Here is a 23,174-nt window from a genome sequence, read left to right as displayed (position 1 = left end):
TCCTATAGAAAAATCTGAAGCATCACACATCAATTCAAAAGGTTCAGTCCAAACAGGTGGTTGAACAATGGGTGCATTGGTCAATTCCTTCTTAAGTTGCTTGAAGGATTCTAGGTACTCTTTAGAAAACTCAAAAGTATGATTTTTGACAAGTAATGAAGTGAGAGGTTGGGCTACTTGACTAAAGTTCTTAATAAACCTTCTGTAGAAGCCCGCATGCCCTAGAAAAGACCGGACATCCTTAACAAATTAAGGAGACGGTAAATTATCAATTAAATCCACTTTGGCTTTATCTACTTTAATTCCATCCTTAGATATTACATAGCCTAAAACAATATCAGATTTAACCATAAAATGACATTTCTCCCAATTCAAAACCAAATTCTTAGATATGCACCTTTTCAAAACTAGAGAAAGATGATGAAGACATTCAGAATAGGAGTTCCCGTAAATTGAAAAGTCATCCATAAACCATGTCAGAAAAGATGCTCATCATGCATCGTTGGAACATAGTAGGGGCATTGCAAAGTCCAAAGGGCATATACCTGTAAGAAAATGTTCCATATGGCCATGTAAAAGTGGTCTTATGTTGGTCCTCTAAAGCAATTGGGATCTGATTATAGCTAGAATATCCATCAAAAAAATAATAGTATTCATGTCCAGCTAACCTCTCTAACATCTGGTCAATGAATGGCAATGGAAAGTGATCCTTACAGGTTGCCACATCAAGTTTCCTGTAGTCTATACACACAGGTTGGAATTAGTTTATTATTGACATTGGGAACTACAGTCACACCACACTTTTTAGGCACTACGTGAACTGGGCTTACCCATTGGCTGTTAGAAATAGGATAAATTATTCCATGATCCAAGCGCTTTAGGATCTCTTTCTTAATGGCTTCTATCATTACTGGGTTAGCTCTTATTTGGGGTTTCGTGGATGGTTTGAAATCTTCCACAGGATGTATATGATATTACACAATAGAAGGGCTTATACCCTTGATATCAGCCATAGTTCAACCTAGGGCTTCCTTATTATCTTTTAACACTTTAAATAACTCCTCTTCCTGGCTAGAAGTCAAATTTGAAGAAATTATTACAGGAAGAGTCTGGTCAGGCCTTAGGAAAGTATACCTCAAATTAAATGGCAACTCCTTAAGATCTAGCTTAGGGGCTTGAACTATGGAAGCTTTGGGAATGGAATTGGAAAGGGGTCCTAAGGGCTCCATAGGTGTGTGAAGACTCAAGACTTCAGAAAAGAAATTTTCACTATCATCATCCAACTCATCCATATACTCTTGGAATTCTGAATCAAAATCAATATCAAAGTTGGCAATTAAATCATCAGAAAAATCTAGAAAATCCTCAAGCATATTGATCTCCTCTTCCATATGGGGTTGCTTACCTATCTCAAACATATTAAACTCAACAGTTTGGTTACCAAAAGATAACCTTAGGAAACCATTCCGACAATTGATTAATGCATTACTGGTAGCAAAGAATGGTCTTTCTAAAATTATTGGGATCTCATCCTTGGTTGAGAAGGGCTTAGTGTCTAATACAATGAAATCAACAGGGAAAATATATTCCCCCACCTTTAGTAGGACATCCTCAACCATCCTTTTAGGAATTTTAACAGACCTATCTGTCAACTGAAGAGTAGTTCTAGTGGCTTTCAATTCTCCCAAACCTAGTTGCTTGTACACATGGTAAGGTAAAAGATTCACACTTGCACTAAGGTCAAGTAAGGCATGCTCAATGTAGGTGTTTTCTATGACACAAGCTATGGTAGAGCTCTCTGGGTCCTTATACTTGGCTGCTATAGGCTGAGTAATTATGGAATTAATGTTACCTGTCAAGAACGTCTTTTTGGGCACACTAGTGATACGTTTGTGAGTACATAAATTTTTCAGTACCTTTGCATAGGTGGGGATTTGGGATGTGGCATCCAAAAGAGAGATGTTCACTTCTACCTTTTTGAAGAGTTTTAAAATTTTATCCACGGAAGTAGTCTTCTTTTTGTTCACCAAGCGATTAGGAAATGAGACAGGAAGAACATAAGGAATATAAGAGATTTGCCCTTTTGCAGAAGTATCATGTTTGGTTTCCTCAACCAATCATCTTTAGTTTTATAAGAATCTTTAGGTTCATCAGACGAACCTAGAACAAGAGGCACACTTGTGTCCTCAACTGAAGGAAAGTTAACAGGAGTAAAGGATGGGGAAGAGTTAGGAACACTCTATTGGTACTCTACTCCTAAGGGTATAAAAAACATTACATTGGTTAGAGGGCCCTTATTGGGTCTAACCTTGTACTATATTCAGTGGTGCATTAGTTGGTGCTTGTGAACTAACAGACTGATGATGCCTAGGGTTAGGCTCTGGTTGACTGGGTAAAGTTTTCTTCTCCCTCTCACGCATAATTGAGACAACTTGGGTGATTTTTCTTATAAGATTTTGATGGCTTGTCATGAGGAGGGCCATATTTTTTTTTAGGCCACTTATTCTACTTGCCTCTCTAGTGTTGGTAAACCCAAGGGGTTGCTGATAAGACGATAGAAGAGGGGCCCTAGGAAAACTAGCCTGAGGTCCTACATTTGGCCTAAAAAAAGTATTTTGGAAAAAAAGATTAGTATGCAAAGGGAGGCCTTTGGGCTCTAGGTTAACCTTGATTATGAAAATTAGAAGGCCCTGCTTGGTTGTCCTGATTCCAGGAGAAATTTGGGTGATTTCTCCATCCTAGATTGTAGGCATTACTATATGAATTATTCTAGTATAAGGCATTAACACTATCATTAGAAGCACCCCCAAAGGTGTTGGGGCATTCTTCTATGACATGTTCAGGGCGCTAGCACCAAGCACAAATTTTAACCAAATTGACTGATGATGGCTCTTTAGGAACAATAGCCTCAATCCTCTTGATTAGGCTATCCAAATGGGTTTCCTTAGCTACTATCCCATCTACAAAATATCCTTTCTCTCCTATGGTTCTTTCACTCTCTTGGGTTGATTCCCATTCACGGGTTTTGTCAGGTAAGTCAAATAAAAATTCTCATGCCTTTCCTTCATTTGTAAAGGATGTGGATCCCTCAGGGCACATAGACTCTATCATTTGTTTAGTTGAGTAATCAATACTCTTATAAATTATTTGATATAAATGCCATAAGTCTAGGCCATGGTGAGGGCATTCTTGGAGTAGATCCTCGAATCTCTCCATAAGTTTGGAAAAAGACTCACTAGGCTTTTGCCTAAACTGAAGGATATCACTTCTAAGCATATTGGTCTTGTGAGTTGGGAAAAACTTCTTAAGGAAGATAACTATGAACTGTTCCCATGAGGTTATGAAATTTTTGGGTAACCTATACAACCACTTCTTAGCTCGGTCTTTCAATGCAAATGTGATGAACCTACGTTTAACAGCATCATCAGAATAGGACACATACCTCTTCAAATTCCCTTAGAAAGAGGTATGCATCCTCAGAGGTCAGTACATGAAAGTGGGGCAACATAGTGATGTATTGGGATTTGAGTTCAAAATTATTGCCCTGGGCTTGTGGTAGAACTATGCAGGAAGGTTGGGCTGTTCTAGCAGGGTAGAACCTATCTTTCAGAGATTTAGATGAAAGCTTTTGATGTTGGTCTCCCATATTGAAAGGTTTTAAAGAGAGCAAACGTATAGAGTCACTACTTGTTGGATCTCTTCTTTCTAACCGATTCTTAGTATTACGTACCCACCTAACACTCATGCAACAGAACATTACCCACAACTACAGTAAGACAAGCACAAAAGAATGGATAGTAAAACTTTTTTTTATGATTTTTTTTACTTTTGATTTATTATTTTTTAACTTTTTCGAATTTTATTGATTTTTTTTGGCTTTTTGGGAGCTTACCGGTAGGGATCCGGGGTTGCTCAGGTCAATTCCTGAGGTACTGCTACAGGGTCAAACCTATCTTTATCATACTATGAGGCATGGCGACCTCCACTGATACAACTATTATTGCAAGTTGTTATTCTCAGGAATTCAATAAAAGAAAAGGAAAAACAAACAAAAAAAAGCACTCAAATTTACCAAAAGAAAGCGAAAAATAACATGGAATTGTCTCCCCGGCAATGGTGCAAAAAACTTGTTAAGATTTAAAATGTAACTGCAAGCATACGGATCAGTGTAGCTATGGGTCGAACACAGGGAGAGCAGCTATTTTTTTTTTTTTTTTTTTGCTTCTTTTAATAATGTGAAAGTGAACTAATTAATGATTATGATCTAATTCTAACTACCGTCCTAAACATATGTATCTAAAATAAAATCCTAACCATTTGTAATCTAAGTACGCAAGCCATGCAATTAAAAAGCAATGAAGAAAAAAATACTGAAATAAAAATAAAGTAAAAGAAAGGGGATAAAGCTAAAGAGAGGACCACAAGTAGGTTTCTCTACTTAGCCCGAGGGATGCATCATAATATGAGCTTCCCTACTACTGACCAGAGAGTCACTCTTATAAGGGTTACTCTACTTGGCTTTAGGAAAAGGAAAACAATTAAAATAAAAATAATAAAATGATAATTCTATGGCTAGGGGGTAAAGCCAACACATACACTAGCCATGAACCTTGGGAGAAAGGGATAACAATAATATAATGACTGAAATTAAAATCCTAAATTAAGAAAGAAAGGGTAGTCAGAAGAGGGAATGAGAAGGGGGTGAGAAGACTACTAAAGGAGCCTACTTACTTAAACTTCAACACTTGAACTGAAAACTTGATCGATTTGAGATACTGCCAGTATTAAAAATCAGATTTGAAATAAACCAAATCTGAAATTTCTAGTACTAGAGAAAACAAATCTGAAGAAAAAAATTGAACTTGCAAAAAAAGAGATGCTCCACGGCTCGTGATCTTGTCACCTATATTTACGCCTATAACTATAACTTTAAAAATTACAACTCAATTGCAAAAATAAAAAACATAAAAGGCTGAATAAAAATAAAGGAATGGTTGCATTAATTGAAATAAAAAGCTATTACAAAAGTGATTCAAGAAAAAATAAAGAAGAACTAAAACTAAAGAGAGTGAGAGAGAGAGAGAGCAACTAAAAAAAAATCTAGAAGAAGAAGTGTCCCCCTTCCTCCTACATGAGTTGTATTTATAGGGAATAGGGAGGTAGGGTAACAAATTTCTCTTTCCTAAAAGGGAGAAATTTATAATTGGTAGTGAGATCTTTTGAGACCCAAAATGCTAAGGTGGAGGAGAGAGAAGAGAGAAATAAACTTGAGAAATTTTCTATAATTTTTTTACTTATTTACTTTCTTTTTTTTATTTATTTTTCTCTTCTTTTTCTCCCTCTCTTCAAATCTTGCTCGCAACTCTTTTTGGCAGATTTTTTTCTTCTTTTCCTTGGACGATTTTCCTTCTTGCTCTGTGTGATTTGGACCATCTTCTGGTGATGATGTGGAGGAGAGAGAAGATTTGGACAAGATTTATTTCTTCCTTTTTTTTTTTTCCTTTTTTTTTCTTCTCTTCTTGCGCAAGAAACCCCTCCCATGATTTTCCTTGCTTCAATTTGATGTGGAAATTCCCTCCATGCCCTTAGTGCTTTAAGTGAGTGAAAAGTAGAAATCTTCAACAAAATTCTCCAAAAAAAGACAACCATGGGATTTGAACTTGAAACCTACTGGTGACTAAGAAAATTTTGCACACCATAGCTCACCAACTACACTAAGTAGTTGTTGTTGGAGAGAAATGATGTTCAATAATGGTTAAAACCTTTAAAATACAAAACCTACAAAAAGAGAGTAAAACCCAAGGTAGTTCCATTCTAAATATGTAAAATGCATGTTTTACTACCCTAGATTTCACACATAAATGTGCTCATCACTGGGTGAAATAACTATCAGTGATTGTTACAATCCTGAGTAGCTAAATGATCTAGAGAAAATAGGGCCAAATGACACATTCACAAGGGAAATAGACGTCGCATTCCAATGGTATTCTAATGCAGTCAATAAGTTATGAGCCAGGGCTACTGACATTTGTAGAAGACCTAGACTTCCCACTCCAAGTCGAGAAGGAGAATCTGAAGAAGATGATCAGATGGTTGGAATTATCACCATTACAGCTAGTGATGATGAGGATCAGTACCCAACTGAGATTATTACAAAGAAGCCCGCCGGAGTGATGGAGACCCAAAGTAGGAAAGACTACAAAGGCAAGGCACTAGCAGTGGAACAACCCAACAAGTATGAGGCATAATCTAGTAGCTTGAAGAAGGAACCAGAAAATCAAGTGTTGGCTCAACTGAAGAAGGCTCAAGCCAACATTTCCATCTGGGGATTGTTGATGGCCTCTCCTTCTCACCGTGAGGTAGTATTGAAATCCCTCACTCAAGTGCAAGTATCGACTAATAGACCCAGTGCAGCTCTCCCACATAGTAGGGGCAACAGATGCAATGTAGTCTCTCATATTCTCAGACTCTAAAATTCTCAGAGCGGGTTCTTACAACAAAGCTTTGTCCATCACAGTGGATTGTCTGGACAAGACTGTTCCTCAAGTGCTCATTGATAATGGGTCCACCTTGAATGTCCTACCATTGAGGTTGGCTAGTAGCATTGGCATCAACGTTGAGAAGATGAAGGCATCAGGTCAAACCATCAGAGCCTATGATAACACAAAGAGGGAAATTCTAGGAGTAATCACCTTGGCTATGGTAGTTGGCTCGGTGAAGTTTGATGTAGAGTTCCAAGTGATTGATATATCGGCTTCCTTCAACATACTTCTAGGGAGGCCATGGCTACATCATGCCAAAGCAGTATCATCTAGCCTCCATCAGAAGGTCAAATTCCTATATGAAGGGAAAGTGATTGTTGTCTCAAGAGATCCTGAAGTGGTCAATACATTGGCTAACATAGAGAAAGGGGAAGGGCAAGCAGTTGAAGTCTGCCTCTGTGGATTTGAAATAAAGGGGACTTGTGCGGTGCTCGCAAAAGGGGCAGTCAAAGAAAGCATCCCATCTGAATATGAAGCAACTTTGAGCCCTCCAGTGGTCCGGATGATGAAAAATATGCAATACTTCCTTGGCATGGGATTAGAAAAATATGAACAAGGTGTATCCAAGTTGCCCACTTCCATTGTCAATAAGGATAAGAATGGACTGGGATATATATATATATTCCTCCAAGAAAGGGCAAGAACAAATATTGAAGATGACTAGAAAAATATCTACCATATACTACCTTACTATTAATGGGTATTTTGTGAAGGAATGAGAGATTTCCCGTTTTGTGGGAATGTTGAGCCGTGGTTCGATAAAACCGCCACTAAAATGCAACCGGGGTTTGAAGTGTTCTTCCAATATAAGTTCAACTGGGTAACTCGTGAGGTGGAACAACTACAAGTCAAGGGAAATGATCAAGAAAGCTGCATTACTAGGATAATTGAAGTTGTGATGATTAAAAAAAGATCTTCCGGAAGCAATCCCACAGCTTTGATCAGATCAAAGGGGCCGCCAAGCCCTTGGATTCTTCTGAAGAAGGAGTGGAAGAAGAAGATAAGACTCACCAGGAGCCTAGCTCTTCCCAATGATCTGAAAGTACACATCTATACTCTCTTACAAGAACCTCGAGCTCAAGAGCTCCAAGCCGAGGACTTTTAGAGGAAGAAGCATTTACGCTGAATAGAGAAGAGCCCAAAGAATGATGGTCTGCATGTACTGTGCTAGAACCAATTACAACGGGAAGGCCCATGAAGTGGTCAGAGGTTTGACCAAGGAGCAGAGATGGCCTCACTCAACAGGCTCATGAAGTTGGATTACATCGAGAAGGGTCTGAGCAATCTCAACCGCCACTTGCCTCTCAACAAATCCGGCTTCAGAGATCATGAGATCAGACAAATGTAGTACGGCCCAATAAAGCAACAAACCAAGTACACCACAACTACAAAGATTACAGTAATTAGCTTGGAGGGAGAAGAATTTTGCCTCACTTAATCATTCACCAGTCTACTGAACCACTCCTGAACTGGACGAGCATTGGAGAGAAGTTTAAGTTCGCCCATGCTATTGAGTCAACCAACCAAAGTACCACTAGCATCAAGTTGGTCATTGAGTCTGTCGATGAACCTTATGTTTACAATTCTGTCATCGAGTCTTCTGTTTATGAGTTTGTTGTTCCCATAGAGGAAATTCAAGAGTCCATGTATGTTGGGTCTGTTACTCCTTCATTCATGAATGAAATTTCTTATTCTGAGTATGACTTACCTCCTTTTTCCGATGATGATCTTAATGAATATCAAAACTTAATAAAACAATGCGAACCAAAGAAAGCCCAACCCATCCATGAGGATACCAGGGTTATTAATTTGGGAACCGGCCAATGCCCTCGAGAGGTAAAAATTGGTAGCACCCTAGAAGATGAAGAAGCAAAACAGATAATCAGCCTCTTGAAGGAATTTACAGAAGCCCAACATTGTACAGCATCATTTGCCGACTTAACCCGGGGCAAAGCCCATCAAGCACAAGCTCAGAAAGATGTGTCCTAAATGGAGTGAGAAGATTAGAGAAGATGTTATGAAGCAGTGGAATGCTGGTTTCTTACAAGTGGTGAAGTACCCCCAATGGTTGGCCAACATTGTACCAGTTCCAAAGAAAGATGGAAGGATACGTATGTGGATTTTCGAGACCTCAATAAAGTGAGTCCAAAAGATGATTTTCCATTACCTCATATTGATGTATTGGTCGACAGCATTGTAGGGCACGCCTTGCTATCATTTATGGATGGATTCTCAGGATACAATCAAGTGAGTATGCACCCAGAGGATTGTGAAAAGACAGCCTTCATTCTCCATGGGGTACTTATTGTTATAAGTTCATGCCCTTCGGATTGAAGAATGCCAAGGAAACTTATGAAAGAGCATGACATGATACACAAGGATGTGGAGGTCTATGTGGATGATATGATTGTGAAGTCAAGAGATCGACCGGGGCACATTCTTGCATTGATACGTATCTTCGAAAGGATCAAGAAGTATCAGCTGAGGTTGAACCCCCAGAAGTGTGTGTTTGGAGCAACAATAGGAAAGTTGTTGGGTTTTGTGGTGAGCGAAAGAGGCATCGAGGTTGACCCCATCAAGATCAAGGAAATCCAAGAAATGCCCGCACCTTACACGGAGAAGCAGATACGAGGATTCTTAGGTCACATCCAATACATCAGCAGGTTCATAGCCCAACTGACTATGACTTGTGAGCCGATCTTCAAGTTGCTAAAGAAGGATTAGCCCACAAAATGGAATGATCAATGCCAACAAGCTTTTGAAAAGATAAAAGAATATCTTATGAACCCACCCATGTTGACACCGCCTATGGAAGGAGAACCGTTCTTGCTATACTTATTAGTTGGAGAAAGTTCCATGGGCTCTTTGCTAGCTTAGAAAGAAGCTGATAAGGGGGCAAAGCATGCCATATATTACCTCAACAAGAATTCTTGGAATATGAGATATAGTACACATCTCTGGAGAGAACCTATGCTGTATTAATTTGGGCCACCAAGAGGTTGCGACACTACATGATTACATATCCGGTATGATTGATCTCAAGGATGGATCTAATCAAATACCTCTTTGAGGAACCAACTCTCACAAGAAGAATGGCTCGATGGCTGTTATCGTTATCAAAATTTGACATCACTTATGTTGCTTAGAAAGCTATCAAGGGGCATGTTATAGCCGATTATTTAGCTACCTACCCAACAGAAGATGGAAGAGCCTTAGATGATGCTTTTTCCAAATGAAGATATTTCAACAATTGAAGAAGGCGCATCTAATGAATGGAAATTATTCTTTGATGGAGCATCCAATTAAAAGGGGTGTGGTGCAGGAATTTTACTTGTCACTCCAAAAGGCCATTACTTGCCTTCATCATTCTGCCCTGATTTCCTTTGTACCAATAACATTGTTGAGTATGAAGCTTGTGCCTTGGGACTTGAGATAGCCCTAACCATTGGAGTAAAAAGAATCACAGTGTATAGGGACTCAGCCATTGTCATATGTCAGACATAAGGAGTGGAAGACCAGAGATGAAAAGCTGAAGCTGTACCAAGAACATTTGGAAGAGGTGATCAAACATTTTGAGAAGATCTCATTTGAATACTTCCAGAGAGATAACAACTAGTATACTGATGTCCTTGCAATCCTAGGTTCAATGGTAGAATGCAATCCAATAGCCAAAATCCAACCATTCTTAGTGGAACAAAGAAGCAAGCCCATCTACCAGAATACGATGAATTCTCTCACCATGCATGGCCGATCTTGGTTTGCTCACATTATGGACTTTATCGGGGAAAGGAAGTATCCAGTTAAAGCCACCGACATGGAAAATAAGTTCCTAAAGAGATATGCTACCCAGTTTATCCTCCAAGGAGATTTGTTGAACAAGAGATCCTATGATGGGATACAGCTATTGTATGTCAATAAAGAGCAAGCTCAAACAATCATGGAAGAAATTCATCAAGGCCTTTGCAGACCCCATATGAGTGCCAAAATGTTAGCCAAGAAGATCCTCAGATTGAGAGACTATTAGAATACAATGGAAGTAGATTATGTCAACTATGTCAAGAAATGCCACAATGCCAAATATTTACCAACATCATACATATCCCACCAACGGAACTACACTCACTCAGTTCCCCTGGCAATTCTCCCCTTGGGGCATCGACATGGCAATTCTCCACTTAGGGCATCGACATCATAGGGAAGATCAACCCCAAAACATCCAATGGACATGAGTTCATCTTGGTGGCCACTAATTGCTTCACCAAGTGGGTAGAAGCCCAATCATATGCAATGCTCACTTCAACCAAGGTAGCAAAGTTCATTTAAGAAAACATCATTAGCCGATATAGAGTACCACAAGAGTTGATATCAGATCAAGGATCCCATTTCTGGGGCAAGACTGATAAGATTTGCACAAAGTTTGACATCAAAAGGCATCACTCTACCACCTACAGGCCACATATCAATGGGGTAGTAGAAGCAGCCAACAAGAACATCAAGTTCATTCTCCAGAAGATGGTTGAAACACACAAGGATTAGGCAAACAAGTTACCACTTGCATTATGGGCATATCGGACTTTTGTGCAGTCCTCGACTGGGGAAACTCTATTCTCCTTGGTATACGGAGTCAAAGTAGTGTTGCCAATAGAAATCCTAGTACCATCCCTAAGGATACTTTTGGATAGTCAGCTACCAAAAGGAGAATGGGTGAAGGCTAAGCATGATGAGCTCAACTTTATTGCTGAGAGGCGTATGAAGGCCATGGACAATCTAAGAAAGTATCAGCTAAGAATAACAAGGGCTTTCAACAAGATGTGAAGCCCCGACACATATAAGAGGGCGAGCTTGTTCTTCATGAACAAAGAGCCCTAATTCATGACCCCAGAGGAAAATTTTGGCCTAATTGGAGTGGCTCGTTTACTATCAAAGAGATTCTACCAGGCAAAGTAGTGAAGCTCACAGACCACAATGGTGAAGAAATACCAGGATTGGTCAATATGGATCAACTTAAGAGATATTATGTTAAATCAAGTGAATAGCCCAAACTACACTAGACCTGATTCACCCCAAGAGATACGTAGGCAACTTGACATGTGCAAGTGCGGTCTTAACCATCTTAAGGTAAGAAATTGGTTCCCAGATTAATAATCAAGGTACCAAAAATATTATCATAGCTTGTGTCCCACATGAATTGCCATTGGGCATACATGACTATTAGGAATCTGTTATTTCCCTATGGTCCATCACATCTCATCTAGAATTTCAATTTCCCCAAGAATCGCCATTCGGCATGTATGGCCATTAGGAATCTGCCATTCCCCTCTGGTCCTCCCAATACCTATTCAGAGTTTCATCTCTCCCCAAAAGGTCACCTCTCGGCACTAGTAATCAAGGCCGGTTTATTCCCCACCCTTAATTAGTCAAGACTTTGATGTACAGTGGTAAAAGTTTGGTTGTGTCAATAGTTGAAGGATGTCATCACATCTCTTCTTTGCTTGCTTTGATTTTAAGAAAGGTCATAGACTCTCTAAATGAGACATTGAGGAAGTGGACATTGAATATTGGCATCTCTGCACCAAACCTACTGAAATCAGTGAATTTGTCTGTACTCGACCAGATCAAATGTATGGAATTACACCATGGCTTACTCAAACAAGCACCTCAACATTGGGACACTGATCTTCATGTATTTCGGTTCCGAATCGTTGAGAAATGTCCAACTTTAGAAGAATTGGTGGATTTTCATCCACCCCAAGAATTGTCTCCTCACATTGTAGCTCATCTTTCCTCCCTTTGGTAGGAGAATTGTATTCATGTAATCCATTTGCTTTCACTTGGTAGTTAAGTATGGGGGCATTTGAATTTTCACATTCCTATTGCCCTAATGGATGCTGGAGTTGTGGAATTAACATGTCTAAATAACCAAAATACATAACAGTTTCTTAAAATTAAGAAAATATTCATTACAAAAATGTCAAAGTACATGAAGAGAAGATAAAGAAAAGAGAAAAAAAATGAACAAACATGGGGAGGTGGGGAAGGAAAAGAAAAATCTAAAAAGAAAGCATTGCATCTGTGTCTTGCAGGGAAAGGATCATTAAAGATTAACATCCTCTTTTGTACTATATTTGGAGCAATCCATGGTAAGCATTATTACAATGGCCCCAAGTGGTCAAATCTCATTACATCAGCCCCAAGTGGCCAAATCTCATTACATCGGCCCCAAGTGGCCAAATCATCAATACACCGGCCCCAAGCAGGCCAACCTTATTTGATCGGCCCTAGTGACCCGCAATCATTTGCACCAGTCCAAAGGAGTCCGATTTCATTATACATCCAAACTAAGATCCAAAGCCCAAATTGTTTCGAAAGACTCAGCCTGGAGACTAGATAGTCTAGGTTGTTTTGAAAGACTCAACCTGGAGACCAGATAGTCTAGATTATTTTGAAGGCTCAGCCTCGAGACCAGATAGTCCAGATTGTTTCGAAAGACTCAGCCTGGAGATCAGATAGCCCAAATTGTTTTGAAAGACTCAACCTGGAGACCAGATAGCCCAGATCGTTTCGAAAGACTCAGCCTAGAGACCAGATAGCCCAGATAGTTACGAAAGACTCAGCCTAGAGACCAGATAGACTAGACTAGTTCAAAAGACCCAACCTGGAGACCAAATCCCCCGAGATCGACATATGGAAGCCCGGTCAAAGAAAACTAAGGTGAATTTGCTAAATCCCTTTTGTAGAGAGGGTCAAACCTCTGCAAACAACAATTCTGGAATGACATTGTCCAAACCAGATCAATCTCAGTATTAAGATCCTTTTTAGGAATGGAGCGAATCCCTATGAATGATGGCTCAATATCAACACTTCCTATAGGAATGGTGCGAATCCCTATAGGTAACAACTCTATTTGTTTGTGGGAATGGCATGAATCCCTACAAACAGTAATCCAAGATTCGCAAATCAAGTATCATTCTAAACTATGAATAGTTAGAAAATATTACTTGATGCTCCAAGATTCGCAAATCAAGTATCATTCTAAACTATGAATAGTTAGAAAATATTACTTGATGCATTCTCAACTCTATCGTTGTTGAATAAAATGACAACAGTACATGCTCTGGGTAACAAAATGTGGTCGTTCTTTTCTTTGCCCTTCTGTTGTAAGCACAAGCCTCAGCCAAAGAGGGGCATTTTCTAGACCTCCAATTTTTTCACCCTCCCCCGATAATGATGATACTTGGATAATGGACGCGAATCTTTACTTTCAGTTGATGAGATTCAATTGACTATGGTAGTCTCACCCTAACAACCCACCCCCAACTCACCTAAAAACCCAATACGAGAAGAAAAAGGGTCCAATTTTGAATTTTTGTATATAAAGAAATCAGGTCAAAAGTGACCATACGAATGGATACTACTTGGAAATATGATTCTAATGATATATGGTGTGTCAAAATCGGACTTATGGATCTCTCGTAATCATTCCCAGAAGTGGCCCCGCACGTGTGTGCACACCCCCGTGCACACCCGTGCACATACCCACATAACCCTGTCCATGTGTGAACATTCTCATGCACACACATGGGTGTCACCTATGCACACAACCCCCTAACCCTACCCATGCATGCACACACTCGGGCACCACTGATGTAAGTACACGTGCAACTCCAATGCATGCAACCCTACATCTGTACATAACCCAACCCTAATTAGTCTAAACCAACCCTGTTTTAATCCCGACCAACCCTGATTGAACCCCGATCAATCACTATCAGCCCAATCCGTCATCGATTAACCTAGCCTGGCATTGTACAAAGCCCTGCGGCTCTGTGCAGTGTTCTTTTCTGGTTTGTGTAGCCTTGGATAGACCTGCAGGTGCCCAGATTTTTCCCCGAGAGATTTTTCCCTGGTTTTTCCCAAAAAATAGATTTTTGGACGAAAAATTTTTTTTTCGACACTCCCGTGTTTTCCCAGAAAATCCCACCGGCAGTCGGGTTTTCTATTAGAATCCTATTTTTGGAGAAAGATCCTTTCTGACACTCCCAGACTTTTTTTGGCACTTTTGTAGATTTTTTGACATTTTTGTATTTTCCCAAAAAATATTCCCGACAGTCTGGTTTTCTGCTAAAATCCCAGTCTAAAAAAAAAATACCTTTCCCGACATTCCTAGAAAATATTCCCGACAGTCGGGTTTTCTCCTAAAATCCCAGTTTTAGTGAAAAGATTCTATTTGCAATAAAATATATTCTTCACTTTGAAAAGCAAGAAAATATCTTCACTTCCCATCACACTTTGAATTATACCATTGGACAATAAGGAAAGCTATCTCCTATTATCCTCTAGGTAAAACATGTGTGTCCTCACCCTATTGGTTTGCAAGAAAATATCTTCTCACCTTTTTGAGTGAAGAAGAAATCTCTTCAAACTTCAAAATATAGCACTAGGCGATAGGGAGAGTACCCTTCTATTATCCTTTGGGTAAAACTGTGTGCCCTCATCTCATTGGTTGGAAAAAACTATAAATACCCCCCTCTCCTTGAAAAAACACACCAAAGCATTCTTGTACAAAAGCTCTACCCTCTCTCCTCCTCCCCTCCCCCTTTGAGTTTCTTTGGGTCTTCAAAGTGATCTTCGTTAAGATCTAAAATCTTGTTTGGATCTTCGAAGTATTCTTCAGGATTTTGAAGATCTTCAATCCAAGTTTTTAGTTCAATCCATTTTTTGCCAAAAATAATATGTTTTTGGCTTCCCTCCATTTAGTGTTCTTGGTTTTTACCAAAAGTAGAAATCCCTCCCCCCTCGAGGTTCTTTAGGTCTACGAAGAGATCTTTGTTAAGATTTGGAGTTATGTTCAGATCTTTAAAGTGTTCTTCGGGGCTTTGGGGATTTTCAATCAATTTTTTAGGTCAATCTAGTTTTTGCCAAAAATAGCCATTCCCAGCGAAAGCTCTGCCCTAGTGCCCCTGGAATATTTCCAAAAATAACCATTCCTAGCGGAAGCTCTATCAGAGTACCACCTCAACTTAGCCCTCTCATAGCTCATCCCTAGCAGAAGTTCTACTGAAATACCAACCTGAATTTTCTGGAAGTAGCTCATCCCTAGCGGAAGCTCTACCAAAGTGTCACCTAATCAAAACCCAAAAGTAGCTCATCCCTAGCTCTGCCGAAGTCAACAGCCCTAAAGTAACCAATCCTAAGTCAGACCTCCGTCCATAGATTACCACAATCAACATCTCCCAAAATCGAAAGTTGGAGTTCAAAACCATCTTCCCCCGAGCAGGGAGAATCAACAAGAAAGGTCAATGTCAATCAAGGGCCCACCCCTTTTAACCCGAAACAGGGGTCAAATTCAGGTATAATCTCTCTCCTCATTTAAGCATAATGTAGATATCTAAGTAACTTTATTTTAGTGTACATAAATAGTTGTTTTTATTTAATGTATATATGCATGATAATTTAGCCATGCATGCGGAATAGGAATAATTGTGAAAAATGTTCGTTCTTAAGCATCTAGTAGGAAGACTAGTTGAACCGAGTAGATTGGGTGCCTAACACCTTCCCAATTCTACAACCTGACTCTTACCCTAAATCTCTGGACCAGACCAACTTTAGGGCCCTTTTCTCAGGAATCGGGCCCACTCTCAGGTCCTATGCCCACAATCATAGGTGGCGACTCCACACCCTTTTTGTATAATCCCAATCCCCCATTGTTTGAGATTTAAAATGTAACCGCAAGCGTACGGATCAGTGTAGCTACGGGTCGAACACAGGGAGAGCAGCCACTTTATTTTTTATTTCTTTTAATAATGCGAAAGTGAACTGATTAATGGTTGTGATCTAATTATAATTACCGTCCTAAAAATAACGTCCTAACCATTCGTCATCTAAGAATTTAAAGACGCAAGCCACGCAATTAAAATTAAATAAATAAATAACTGAAAATAAACAACCCACGCAATTAAAAAATAAATAAATAAATAAATAAAGGAAAAAAATGCTGAAATAAAAATAAAGTAAAAGAAAGGGGATAAAGCTAGAGAGAGACTCACAAGTAGGTTTCTCTACTTAGCCCGAGGGATGCATCATAATATGAGCTTCCCTACTTGACCAGAGAGTCACTCTTACAAGGGTTTCTCTACTTGGCTTTAGGGAAAGGGAGACAATTAAAATGAAAGCAATAAATTGATGGTTCTATGGCTAGGAGGGGCAAAGCCAACACATACACTAGCCATGAACCTTGGGGGAAAGGAATAGCAATAATGTAACGACTGAAAATAAAAATCCTAAATTAAGAAAGAAAGGGTAGTCAGAAGAGGGAATGAGAGGGGAGAGAGAAGACTACTAAAGGAGCCTACTTACTTGAATCAATGCTTGAACTTGAAAAAAAAAATTGCTCCACGGCTCGTGATCTTGTCACCTAGATCTAAGCCTAGAACTATAACTTAAAAAATTACAACTCAATTGCATAAATCATAAACATAAAAAGGCTGAATAAAAATAAAAGAGTGCTTGCATTAATTGACATAAAAAAACTATTACAAAAGTGATTAAAGCAAAAATAGAGAAGAACTAAAACTAAAGAGAGAGAGAGGGAGAGAGAGAGCAACTAAAAAAAACTAGAAGAAGAATGAATTGTGTCTCCTCCTCTTACATGAGTTGTATTTATAGGGAATGGAGAGGTAGGGTAACAATTTTCTCTTTCCTAAAAGAGAGAAACCCACAATTGATTGTGAGATCTTTTGAGTCCAAAAGTGCTAAGATGGAGGAGAGAGAAGAGAGAAATAAATTTTGAGAAATTTCCTATAATTTTTTTGCTTATTTTCTTTCCTTTTTTTTTCTAATTTATTTTTCTTCTTTTTTTCTCTCTCCTAGGGACGATTTTTTTTTCTTCCTTTGTGTGATTTGGACAATCTTTGGTGATGATGTGGAGGAGAGAGAAGATTTGGACAATCTTTGGTTCTCCCTTTTTTTCTTTCCTTTTTTTTTTCTTCTCTTCTTGCTTCCACGATTTTGCTTTCCTTTTTTCTTTTTTTTTTCTTTTTCTTCTCTTCTTGCTTCCACGATTTTGCTTGCTTATAATTTGATGTGGAAATCCCCTCCATGCTCTTAGTGCTTTAAGTGAGTGAAAAGCAAGAAATCTTCAACAAATTCTCTAAAAAAAACAACCATGAGATTCGAACTTGAGACCTCTTGGTGAGCAAGGGAATTTTGTACACCATAGCTCACCAACTAAGCTAGGTAGTTGTTGTTACCAAAAACAAATCTTTAATCACTTAAGGATGTGGTCCATCGATCCTTGTTGGCATTTGGAGTATTCCTTGTACCTCTGGGACAATTGCAAACGGGCTGGTTCTGCATCTCGGTTCAGTTCTGATCCATTATTCTTTTTCTGACCCGAAAAAGAATAATCATTTGTACGGGTGACCAAACGAATGTGTACTTTTAATTGAACACGTCCATCTTGCTCAGAATTTCGTCCTCTTCGCAACCATGGAAAGAAATAGGACCTCTTTACGTGTAAAATTGAAGATATAGCGCCCGATAGTCCTTAAGGCCTTGAAAATATAAAACCTGCAAAAAGTGAGTAAAACCCAAGGTAGCTCCATTCTAAATATGTAAAATGCATGTTTTACTACCCTAGATTTCACACATAAATGTGCTCATCAGAATTCCCCCACACTTAGACTTTGCTAGTCCTCGAGCAAAACAAAAAGAAAAGAATAAAGATAAAAAAACCTAACTCACTTTCGTAGGAATCACGGTTGCACTTAGCATATGCAACAAGCCTTTAAACCCCTAGGTCACCCCTAGTGGACGAGTTGTGTCTCGTGGGTGTTTGCAGTGAATATACACCCAAAATTCAGAATAAACAAATCCCAACTTTGGCTAAAGGTAAGGCTCATACCGATCCGGAGCAAAGATAATTTCTCTTACAAGGGACCCCCACACTTGAACTTTTATTACCCTTTATCAATTCCAGGCACTAGCATATTTCTTAATTTGGAACTCACCTCGTCTCTTCCAAAACATCCTTATCTTAAGGCAAAACCACTTGTGAAGAAATAGGGAACCAATGACTAAGGTGTTGGAGTGTTTTTGACCAAACATGTTACCAAGCAATAATGACATTTGCACATTTTTTTCTCTTTTTTTTTTCTGCTTAATAAACTCTATTCTACTCCACTACTTTTGGCCTGAATGACATGGTGGAGCAAACACCAGACACCCAAGTTACTATGTAGCTTCGCTTTTTGCATATGCCCACAAAGGTAGTGATGCTAGAGTTACTTCAGAAGTTTCCTCCCAAGGAATTTCGATCAAGACACCACGCTTCCTGAGGCGCAATGCCCTGTCTAGTTCCAAAGGAATCAACTCTTATTCTTCTTTATACCACATTTCTCATCTCATTTAAAATTGTGCATTTATCAACCCATGCCAAATTAAAAAGAAAGTCTCAACTCCAAATCAAAAGTACAAGGAACCCACAGACTTACATATGGTCCATCACCATAAAACAGGGGTCTCTTATTTTTCAAAAGAAAGTCCCATCTCAAGACACATGCTTGTTTCTTTCTTCTCAACAGGGTTTTTATACGTTCAAAATGGGTACCTTAATCAAAAAATTTTATTTTCATACATCAAGCAACCGAATGGTATGATCATTAGCCAAAAGCCAAAGTAGGACTTCATCCTTAGCAAGCTCAAAAAAATAAAAAGAAAAACAAACAGAACAAAGTGAAAAAAAAAATAAAAAATAAATAAATAAAAACTGGTTTCCCTCCCCCACACTTAAGTCATGCAATGTCCTCAATGCATGGAAAGAATTAAAAGCAAAGACAATGCAAGGGGGTCATACCTGAATAACAGTTAATCATCAGTGTAAAGAGGTTCATGGAGATCCATGACCTCTTCACTAATAGTAGTGGGAAACTCGAGGATCGGTTTCAAACGCTGACCATTAACCTTCGAAATTACCCCTGTTCCTGGATTCAAAATCTCCACAGCCCCATGGGGATATACATTATGAACAATAAATGGGCCATCCCATCGGGATCTAAGCTTACCAGGAAAAAGATGCAATCGAGAGTTGTACAATAAGACCTTATCACCAATTGTAAAAGATTTACGCAGAATGTGTTTATCATGGAAAGCTTTGGTCTTTTCCTTGTAAATTTTAGAACTTTCATAGGATTCATTCCTAAGTTCCTCCAACTCAGAGAGTTGGAGCCTACGATGAATTCCCGCATCAGACAAATCAAAGTTAAGCTTCTTAATGGCCCAAAAGGCCTTATGCTCCAACTCAACTGGTAAGTGACAAGCTTTCCCATACACCAAACGGTAGGGAGACTGACCAAGGTCGGTCTTGAATGCAGTCCGATGGGCCCACAAGGCATCAATGAGCCTAAGGGACCAATCCTTACGGTTGGGATTAACAGTTTTCTCCAAGATTTGTTTGATCTGCCTATTAGACACCTCCACTTGGCCACTAGTTTGGGGGTGATAAGGGGTAGATAACTTATGGGTGATCCCATACTTTTTCATTAAGGCCTCAAAAGGCCGATTACAAAAATGAGTACCCCTATCACTAATTATTGCACGTGGTGCACCAAAGCGGGAAAAAATGTTCTCTTTGAGAAACTGGACCACCACTTTGTGGTCATTAGATTTACAAGGTATGGCCTCTATCCATTTAGAAACATAATCAATGGCCAAAAGTATGTACAAGTTCCCAAAGGAATTAGGGAATGGTCCCATAAAATCGATGCCCCATACATCAAAGATCTCAACTACCAAAATAGGGTTGAGGGGCATCATGTTCCTTTTATTGATACGGCCAAAAGACTGGCAGGTAGGGCAAGCCTTGTAAAAATCAAAAGCATCTCTAAAAAGAGTGGGCCAATAAAATCCGCATTGGAGAACCTTTGCGGCAGTCTTCTTAGGTCCAAAGTGTCCACCACATGCATGATCATGACAAAAAGAGAGAATGGAATGTTGCTCATGATCAGGAACACATCGTCGGATAATCTGATCCGGACATATCTTAAACAAATAAGGATCATCCCAGAAAAAGTGCTTAACTTGGGAATGAAACCTATACTTATCTTGGGTGGACCAGTGATCCGGAGTCACACCTGAAACTAAGAAGTTGACAATGTCAACAAACCATGGTTCACTGGACATTGCAAATAATTGTTCATCTGGAAAGTTCTCGTTGACTGGAGAATCAACAGTCAAGGAATTGGGAAGCCGGGATAAATGGTCTGGAACTAGGTTTTCAACTCCTTTCTTATCCCTAATTTCTAAATCAAACTCTTGCAAAAGTAAAACCCACCTAATGAGACGGGCTTTGGCATCCTTCTTCTGAACTAGGTATCTGAGGGCAGAATGATCAGTATACACCACCACATGTGAACCAACTAAGTAAGACCGAAACTTTTCTAATGCAAACACAACAGCTAAAAATTCTTTTTCAGTGGTTGTATAATTGAGTTGTGCATCATTTAAGGTCCTACTAGCATAGTAAATGACAGTGGGCAACTTATTAATCCTTTGACCCAAAACTGCTCCTATGGCAAAATCCGAAGCATCACACATCAGTTCAAAAGGTTCAGTCCAAATAGGTGGTTGAACAATGGGTGCATTGGTCAACTCCTTCTTAAGTTGCTTGAAGGATTCTAGGCACTCTTTGAAAAACTCAAAAGTCTGATCTTTGACAAGTAATGAGGTGAGAGGTCGGGCTAACTGACTAAAGTTCTTAATAAACCTTCTGTAGAAGCCTGCATGCCCTAGAAAAGACCGGACATCCTTAACAGATTGAGGAGGTGGTAAATTATCAATTAGATCCACGTTGGCTCTATCTACCTTAATTCCCTTCTTGGATATTACATGGCCTAAAATAATACCAGATTTAACCATAAAATGGCATTTCTCCCAATTCAAAACCAAATTCTTAGATATGCACCTTTTCAAAACTAGGGAAAGATGATGAAGACATTCAGAATAGGAATTCCCATGAATTGAAAAGTCATCCATAAATACTTCTATGAATTTTTTGACCATGTCAGAAAAAATGCTCATCATGCATCGTTGGAACGTAGCAGGGGCATTGCAAAGCCCAAAGGGCATACGCCTGTAAGCAAATGTTCCATATGGGCATGTAAAAGTGGTCTTATGTTGGTCCTCTAAAGCAATTGGGATTTGGTTATAGCCGAAATATTCATCAAGAAAACAATAGTATTCATGTCCAGCTAACCTCTCTAACATCTGATCAATGAATGGCAATGGGAAGTGGTCCTTCCAGGTTGCTACATTTAACTTCCTATAATCAATGCACACACGCCATCCTGTTTGGACACGGGTAGGGATCAACTCATTATTGGCATTAGGAACTACAGTCATACCAGACTTCTTAGGCACTACGTGAACTGGGCTTACCCATTGGCTGTCAGAAATAGGATAAATTATTCCATGATCCAAGCACTTTAGGATCTCTTTCTTAATGGCTTCCATCATCACTGGGTTAGCTCTTCTTTGGGGTTCCGTGGATGGTTTGGAATCCTCCATAAGATGTATATGATGTTGCACAATGGAAGGGCTTATACCTTTGATATCAGCCATGGTCCAACCTAGGCCTTCCTTATTATCTTTTAACACTTTAAGTAACTCCTCTTCCTGGTTAGAAGTCAAATTTGAAGAAATTATTACAGGAAGAGTCTGGTCAGGCCCTAGGAAAGCATATCTCAAATTAGATGGCAACTCCTTAAGATCTAGCTTAGGGGGCTCAACTATGGAAGGTTTGGGAATGGAATTGGAAAGGGGTCCTAAGGGCTCCACAAGTGTGTGAAGACTTAAGACTTCAAAAAAGAAATTTTCACTATCATCATCCAACTCATCCATACACTCTTGGAATTCTGAATCAAAATCAATATCAAAGTTGGTAACTAAATCATCAGAAAAATCCCGAAAATCCTCAAGCATATTGATCTCTTCTTCCATATGTGGTTGCTTGCCAATCCTAAACATGTTAAACTCAACAGTTTGGTTACCAAAAGATAATCTTAGGAAACCATTCCGGCAATTGATTAATGCATTACTGGTAGCCAAGAATGGTCTTCCTAGAATTATTGGGATCTCATCCTTGGTTGAGAAGGGCTTAGTATCTAACACAATGAAATCAACAGGGAAAATAAATTCCCCCACCTTTAGTAAGACATCCTCAACCATCCCTTTAGGAATCTTAACAGACCTATCTGCCAACTGAAGAGTAGTTCCAGTGGCTTTCAATTCTCCCAATCCTAGTTGCTTGTACACATGGTAAGGTAAAAGATTCACACTTGCGCCAAGGTCAAGTAAGGCATGCTCAATATAGGTGTTGCCTATGACACAAGATATGGTAGGGCTCCCTGGATCCTTATACTTGGCTGCTATAGGCTGAGTAATTATGGAACTAATGTTACCTGCCAAGAACGCCTTTTTGGGCACACTAGGGATCCGGGGTTGCTCAGGTCAATTCCTGAGGTACTGCTACAGAGTGAAAGCTGACTTTATCATACTGTGAGGCATGACGACCTCCACTGATACAACTATTATTGTAAGTTGTTCTTCTCAGGAATTCAATAAAAGAAAAGGAAAAAT

The 23,174-nt window shown here is 39.3% G+C and overlaps 1 protein-coding gene and 1 non-coding gene across 3 annotated transcripts in view; one reads left to right on the top strand and one right to left on the bottom strand.

Annotated features, from left to right (window-relative positions):
• The window catches only part of LOC122061521 (aspartate--tRNA ligase 2, cytoplasmic-like), a 46,255-nt gene that overhangs the window by 16,124 nt on the left and 6,957 nt on the right, over positions 1-23,174 (bottom strand). The gene's annotated exons all lie outside the window — the stretch shown is intronic.
• Positions 3,170-3,276, top strand: LOC122062195. Its single transcript, XR_006134824.1, has one exon. It is a non-coding gene; the product is annotated as a small nucleolar RNA R71 (small nucleolar RNA).

The sequence above is a fragment of the Macadamia integrifolia genome, chromosome 14 (genome assembly GCF_013358625.1).
Source record: "Macadamia integrifolia cultivar HAES 741 chromosome 14, SCU_Mint_v3, whole genome shotgun sequence".
Taxonomy (NCBI): domain Eukaryota; kingdom Viridiplantae; phylum Streptophyta; class Magnoliopsida; order Proteales; family Proteaceae; genus Macadamia; species Macadamia integrifolia.
This window is presented reverse-complemented; position numbering and strand designations above follow the sequence as displayed.